This window comes from Chiloscyllium plagiosum, chromosome 39 (assembly GCF_004010195.1).
Source record: "Chiloscyllium plagiosum isolate BGI_BamShark_2017 chromosome 39, ASM401019v2, whole genome shotgun sequence".
Taxonomy (NCBI): Eukaryota; Metazoa; Chordata; class Chondrichthyes; order Orectolobiformes; family Hemiscylliidae; genus Chiloscyllium; species Chiloscyllium plagiosum.
The window spans coordinates 2,675,378-2,682,323 of record NC_057748.1 but is presented as its reverse complement, the minus strand read 5'-3'; the positions used below and the strand labels follow the sequence as shown (position 1 = coordinate 2,682,323).

General features: G+C 47.7%; 1 long non-coding RNA gene across 1 annotated transcript in view; it reads right to left on the bottom strand.

The window, feature by feature from the left end:
• Positions 1–362: 362 nt before the first annotated feature.
• Positions 363–6,946, bottom strand: part of LOC122542111 — a 71,978-nt gene continuing 65,394 nt past the window's right edge. Inside the window, exon 3 of the long non-coding RNA XR_006309748.1 lies at positions 363–962. This is a non-coding gene — a long non-coding RNA (uncharacterized LOC122542111). The remainder of the gene's footprint in view (positions 963–6,946) is intronic.

Below are 6,946 nucleotides of genomic sequence, written 5' to 3'. Positions count from 1 at the left end.
TTTGTGTCCAAGTGCTTTCTCTGAATTCACTTCCTCTCTCAAGCTCAGCAGCAGCATTAACTGGGTTGGTTAGCTCAGTTGGCTGGACAGGCAATTTTGGAGAAAGTGAGGACTGCAGATGCTGGAGATTACATTCGAGACTGTGATGCTGGAAAAGCGCAGCAGGTCAGGCAGCATCCGAGCAGCAGGAGATTCGACGTTTTGGGCATAAGCCCTTCATCAGGAATTCTGATGAATGGCCCTTACCCGAAACATTGACTCTCCTGCTCCTCAGATGCTGCCTGACCTACTGTGTTTTTCTAGCACCACGCTCTGGACAGGCAATACGTCATGTGGCAGAATGCCAGCAGCATGAGTTCGATTCCCTCTAACTACGAAAGATTCCCATTCTCAACCTCTACCCTTCACCTGAGGTACAGCGATCCTCAGGTTAGACTGTCCCCCAGTCATCTCCCTTGAGTGGGAGGACAACTCTGTGGTCTGGTAACGCAATGGCAACTCAACCTTTGTCTGGACATGCAAGCTAACAGGAGATCAGGTTCATGTGATGCAGTCAGAGTGTCCATACCTCGGGGTCACGAGGCCCATGTTCAAGTCCCACCTGCTCCAGAGGTGTGTAATACCATCCCTGAACAGGGTGTGGAATCAAGTCATATTTTATTGTCACTTACATTTGTACAAAAACAATGCTGTGAAAAGTGTTTAAGTCCCCGTACTCCGGTGCCGATATTAATAACAGAAATCATATCGATAAAAAAGACCAAATCCATTGATTCATGGTTTATGGGTTCCCGAGATCGAGGGAAACACAGGAACCACTGTCTCTGTTGTGACAGAAAGCTGACACAGAAACCACCAAATCCTGGGCCAGAAGATGATGTAGAAACCAGTTCAAGGAATTCTGGGCAATCGAAATCCTGGGCTATAACCACCTCAGCAGCAGCTGTGACACGGGGTGTGGGCTGTGGATGGCAAGAATGAACAGGTCAATAAACTGTAGGAGAAAGCGAGGACTGCAGACACTGCAGATCAGAGTTGAAAAGTGTGGTGCTGGAAAAGCACAGCAGATCAGGCAGCGTTCGAGGAGCAGGAGAGTCGACGTTTCGGGCATAAGCCCTTCATCAGGAATGGATGTTGAAGGGCCTTTACCCAAAACATCGACTATCCTGCTCCTTAGGACAATAAACTCTTCCTACGAAAGAAAAGATACACATATCCTGGTTATAACCTCACCAACCAGCTTCGATTCTATTAACAAACAGACTACTGAATTCACGGAACACATCCCCTATACAAGAGAATCAAAAATAATTTATATTTCGATGACACCTTTCACAAATTCAGATTATCTCAAAGAACCATTGAGATGGGGTGGCACGGTGGCTCAGTGGTTAGCACTGCTGCCTCACTGCGCCAGGGTCCCAGGTTTGATTCCAGCCTCGGGCGACTGTCTGTGTGGGTTTCCTCCCACAATCCCAAAGATGTGCAGGTTAGGGTGAATTGGCCACGTTAAATTGTTCATAGTGTTAAGTGCATTAGTCAGAGGGAAATGTGTCTGGGTGGGTTACTCTTCAGAGGGTTGGTATGGACTGGTTGGGCTGAATGGCCTGTTTCCACATTGTAGACAATCTAAGCTAATCAAACCTTGCATCTAATTAATTATTCCTGACCGGTTGTCACCACTGGGAAGTAGGAAATGCAGCAAATAAACTGTATGGATCAAGATTCCACAAATAGGAATGACAAGATAATTTGCTTTTGGATGACTGATCAGCCTCATGATCTTCTGCTCTTCTGCAAGGTGCTGTCTCAGAATGCTAGGCAGAGGTCAATGCTTCACTTTAATTTTTCAATCCAATGATTGCTGTGAGAATTTGAACCTCCGATAATGCAGCACTCCCTTCGAAATGTATTGCAATATTCGTTGCCTGGTGACATCAAGCCCAGGGTCAGTGGAACCCAGACCTAGAGGCCATAGGTTTAAGGTGAGAGGGGAAAGATTTTAGAAGGTGGTGCGTGTATGGAACGAGCTGCCAGAGGAAGTGGTGGAGGCTGGTACAATTACAGCATTTGAAAAGCATCTGAATGGGTATATGAATAGGAAGGGTTTAGAGGGATATGGGTCAAAATTATTTTTGGATATCTGGTCAGCATGGACAAGTTGGACCAAAGGGTCTGTTTCCGTGCTGTACATCTCTATGACTCAATAACTCTCTGTTGATTCAGGAGCAACATTAATTCCCCATGAGCCATCTCCCCAAATTCCTGGTGAAGGATTGATAGTGGAGAGATAGCTAGGGACGATGGGGAGCAATGGACTCATTGACATATTTATGAAAGGGAGAATGTTCCCACCGAGATTATAAATTAGTTTTATTAAGTCAACCATCCAATCCAGTTGTGGACAAATCACCATGGTGCCAATTACTGTGATTCATGGGCAAGGGGGTAGGAAAATCCAGAGGAGGATGGGAAGAGGACAGAATAGAGAGAAGGGCAAAGAGTAGGGAGGAAGATAGAGAGTGAAATAGACAAGAGTGGGGGAAGGAAGGAGGTGAGGGGAGGGGAATGGAATAAGAGTGAAGAATGAAGAGTGAGAGGAAGGGGAAGAGAGATTGAGGGGAGAGTAGGAGGGAGCATGGGAGGAGGGGACTCAGGAGGAAGGCTGGGGGAGAGCAGCTGGAAGACCATCACCATATCAGCCATGATCTTATGCAATAGCAGAGCAGACTTGATGGACTGAATGGCCTCCTCCTGCTCCTTTAATTCTAGTCAAAAATCCTTAAAACAGACTCAATCACATAATCCCTCAGCCGCTTTAAGTCATGTCTCCTCACAAACTCACACCTGGAACTCTGGTGATGTTCCAGTGAAGTGACAATGCAAGACCCTGAAGGATAAACCTGATGTGGAGAATATCCTGACCTTCTCTGTAAGAGTTACCATTCCGTCAGCAATGTGGATTAGTTCATTGTGATTGGTCGCTATGTTGACCTGCATGCAGGGATCCTTAAGGCAGTGGGATGCGAGGGGTTAATTCCCAGCCCTGAGTTTAACACACTCCCACCAGCTCCCCTACAATACCCCACATCCGACCGGATTGAAATTGTTATCCCCAGCATTGAGAAAGAGATGGACGATTCCATTGGAATTGAGCTCAGTTGTATCTGGACAATAAATGAGAGCTGTCTCTCTGACAGTCTCCAGTTTTGTAAGTGTGACTTCTTTGGTCGAGATAACAGTTCAATTGTTTTCCTGTCGTGTTCTGTGTCCTCTGGTCTGTGTCTGACATTAGTGTGGCACAGCATGGAGGCTCTATCATTTGCAGCAAGAGACAGGGGTGTATCGCTCTCAGCAGCCCTGACCTCTGCGCTGCTAATTAGCTCGAGGTTAATCAGAGTGGCTTTGGTGATGTCAATAGGCTTTTGCTCTTTTGTTGAGGGATTTAATATCCTTTTTCCAGACGATGTTGATGAGGGTTACGTAAATCATTCCCTTTCCCAGCAAGCATCCCTGCTCACCGTCTTGCTGCCCAGTTTCACAGTGAATGACCCGGCACAGAAAGAGACCACAGTGCCAGGCGTGAAATATCAATCCAGTTCATGCCATGCAACACCCCAACTCCGTCCCTTCACACCACACCCCTGCCACCGCTCTTCCCCTCAATGCCATGCTATCCCCCCAAGCTCCAGTTTGAGAGAAAAAAGTAATGTCTTGCCAAAGGAGCATTTTTATAGCGCCTTGGGATATCTCAGAGTGCTCCACGGCCAATAGAATTGTTTATAGAGTATAGCCACCATTGTAATATAACAAAACTGACAGCCAATTTGCTCACAGCAAGCTCTCACAAACAGCAATATCTCAGTCAACTAATCTCTTTGATGGTGCTGGCCAAGGGATAAGTATTAGCCAGGCCTTGTTGAGAATTCCCCAGCTCTTCTGCATAATAACAGCCCTGGGATCTTTCACAGCTACCTGTGCCATGGTCATCCAATTCACATCTCACCTGAGAGGGGAGCAGTTACACCACAAACCCCTGGGGAAGCTGGGTGATTGAAGCAAGGGGCTAGCCTCCACAACGTAGGCCGAAGAGATGGGAGATGCAAACCTCAAGGGATACAGCACCTTGGAGTTGTGAGAGCAGCGTGACATGTTTACATAAGCAGGTCCCATTATAAGTTCCTCTGTCAGTATCTATTATGGAAGACCAGCTGACAGGAAAGTGTGACCAAGGCTGGACCACCAGGAGAACTGAGGCTTTGCAGAGAATCCAGCTGGGCCTGGATTGAGAATGTCCACCTGCCCTATCTCATCTCACCCCATCAGCACACCTTTCTACCATAGACCTTGTGGTTGTCGTGAGAGAGGGCTTTGCACTAAATGAAGACATCAAGCTCATCTGCTAGAAACACACAGAGCCTTCTCCCTGTGGAAGGCTCCTTAACTCAAAGGGGTTGGACTGTAGGGAAATCTAACTGCAAATCTGGAGTATTGTAAGCAGTTTAGCTCCCCTTATTATAAGGAAAGATATCATTTCATTGAGGGAGTCCAGAGAAGGTTAACTAGGGTGGAGGGAGAGATTGTCTTATGACCAAAGGCTAAATAGGTTGGGACTCTACTCACTGGAGATTCGAAGAATGAGAGCTGATCTCATTGAAATGTAGATGGGTTTGACAGGGTCAATGCTGAGAGGGTGTTTCCCCTCATGGGAGAATCGAGGAGCAGAGGGTACAGTCTCAGAATAAAGGGGCATCAATTTAAGGCTGAGATGAGGAGGAATCTCTTCTGTCAGAGGGTTGAGTCTTTGGAACTCCTTGCCACAGAGAACTGTGGGGGGCAGAGGCCTCGTGTATATTTAAGGCTGAGATCGATTCTCGATCAATTTGGGAATCGAGGATTACAGGGAAAGGACAGGAAGGTGGATCAGCCACAATCCTATAGAATGATGGAGCAGGATCGAGGGGCCGAACGACCTACACGTGCTCCTATTTCGAATGGGATTATGGTTTTAAACGTGGATAGTTCCATTTACAATGCACTCCCGTGGGCCATCCTGTGATTCAGGCGATGAAAGAATGGCGCCTCGTGTACCAGAACTGTTCTGATGTCACCCTCTGAAAGCCACCCTCCAACTCTCCCAGTGAGCTATTAGTCAAAGAGGTCTACAGTGTGGAACCAGGCCCTTCAACCCAACTTGCTCAAACCACCCAGCTTTCACAGTTTAATCTAGTCCCATTTGCCTGAGTTTGGTCCATATCCCTCCACACCTATCCCATCCACGTACCTGTCTGAATGTTCCTCAATGACAAAATTGTACTCACCTCCACCACTACATCTGGCAGCCTGTTCCAGACACACACCACCCTCTGTTTGGAAATATTGCCCCTCTGGACCCTTTTGTATCTCTCCCCTCTCACCTTGAACCTCTGCCCTCTCACCTTGAACCTCTGCCCTCTAGTTTTAGACTCCCCCTCCCCTGGGGAAAAGCTGTCTGCTATCCACTGATTAATGCCTTTCATGATTTTATAGACCTCTATAAGGCCACCCCCTCAGCTCCAGGGAAAATAGTCCCAGCCTATCCAGCCTTTCCTTATAATGTAAACCTTCCAGTCCAGGTAGCATCCTAGTAAATCTTTTCTGCACTCTTTCTCATTTAATAATATCCTTTCTATAGTACTTCATATAGTACTCCAAACATCAACATCTCATACAGCTGCAACAAGACACCCCAACTGCTATACTTCGTGCTCTGACTGATGAAAGCAAGCATGCTGAAAGCCTTCTTCACCACCCTGTCTACCTGTGACTCCACTTTCAAGGAACTAATGAACCTGTATCCCTCGATCTCTTTGTTCTATAAGACTCCCCAAGGCCCTACCACAGACTGTGTTACTCTTGCCCCAGTTTGACCCACCAAAATGCGACATCTCGCGTTTTTTTTAGATTAGATTAGCTTACCTACAGTGTGAAAACAGGCCCTTCAGCCCAACAAGTCCACACCAACCCTCCGAAGAGAAACACACACCCCTATATTTCCCTCTGACTAATCCACCTTTCACTACGGGCAATTTAGCACGGCCAATTCACCTGACCTGCACATCTTTGGACTGCGGGAGGAAACCGGAACACCCTGAGGAAGCCCACACAGACACGGGGAGAGTGTGTAAACTCCACACAGACAGTCGCCTGAGGTGGGAATCGAACCTGGGACCCTGGCGCTGTGAGGCAGCAGTGCTAACCACTTGTCAAAATTAACCTCCATCTGCCATTCCTCAGCCCACTGGGTAGATTGAGATCTCACTGCATGACCAGATGTTACCTTCACCTTTTTTTTATTTCAAAAATATACTTTATTCATAAATACTTTGATGGTCTGTACAGTTGGACATGCCATACATATATAAACATTCCATTTCTTTGCATACCGAAAACAGAGTAATCATTCCTATTTACAGGTCGGTACGATTACATTTTTAGCTGAGGCGTCAGCAGAGCCCAAATGACTGCATGGGCCCCCTGTTCTTCGTTAGGCAGGCAGACTTTACACAGTGGTCTTTCCCCACCGCGCCTTGGCGGCAGCTGCCCCAAGCTTCAGCGCGTCCCTCAACATGTAGTCCTGAACCATGGAATGTGCCAGTCTGCAACACTCAGTCGGGGTCAACTCCTTCAGCTGGAAGATCAACAGGTTTCGGGCTGCCCAGAGAGCGTCCTTCACCGAGTTGATGATCCTCCAGGCACAGTTGATGTTCGTCTCGGTGTGCGTCCCGGGGAACAGGCCGTAGAGCACGGAGTCCCGCGTCACGGCGCTGCTCGGGACGAACCTCGACAAACACCACTGCATTCCTCTCCAACTTCCTCTGCATAGGCACATTCCAGAAGGAGGTGTGTGACAGCCTCATCCCCCCCACAGCTGCTGCGATGGCAGCGTGCAGTGCGGCTGAGAGTC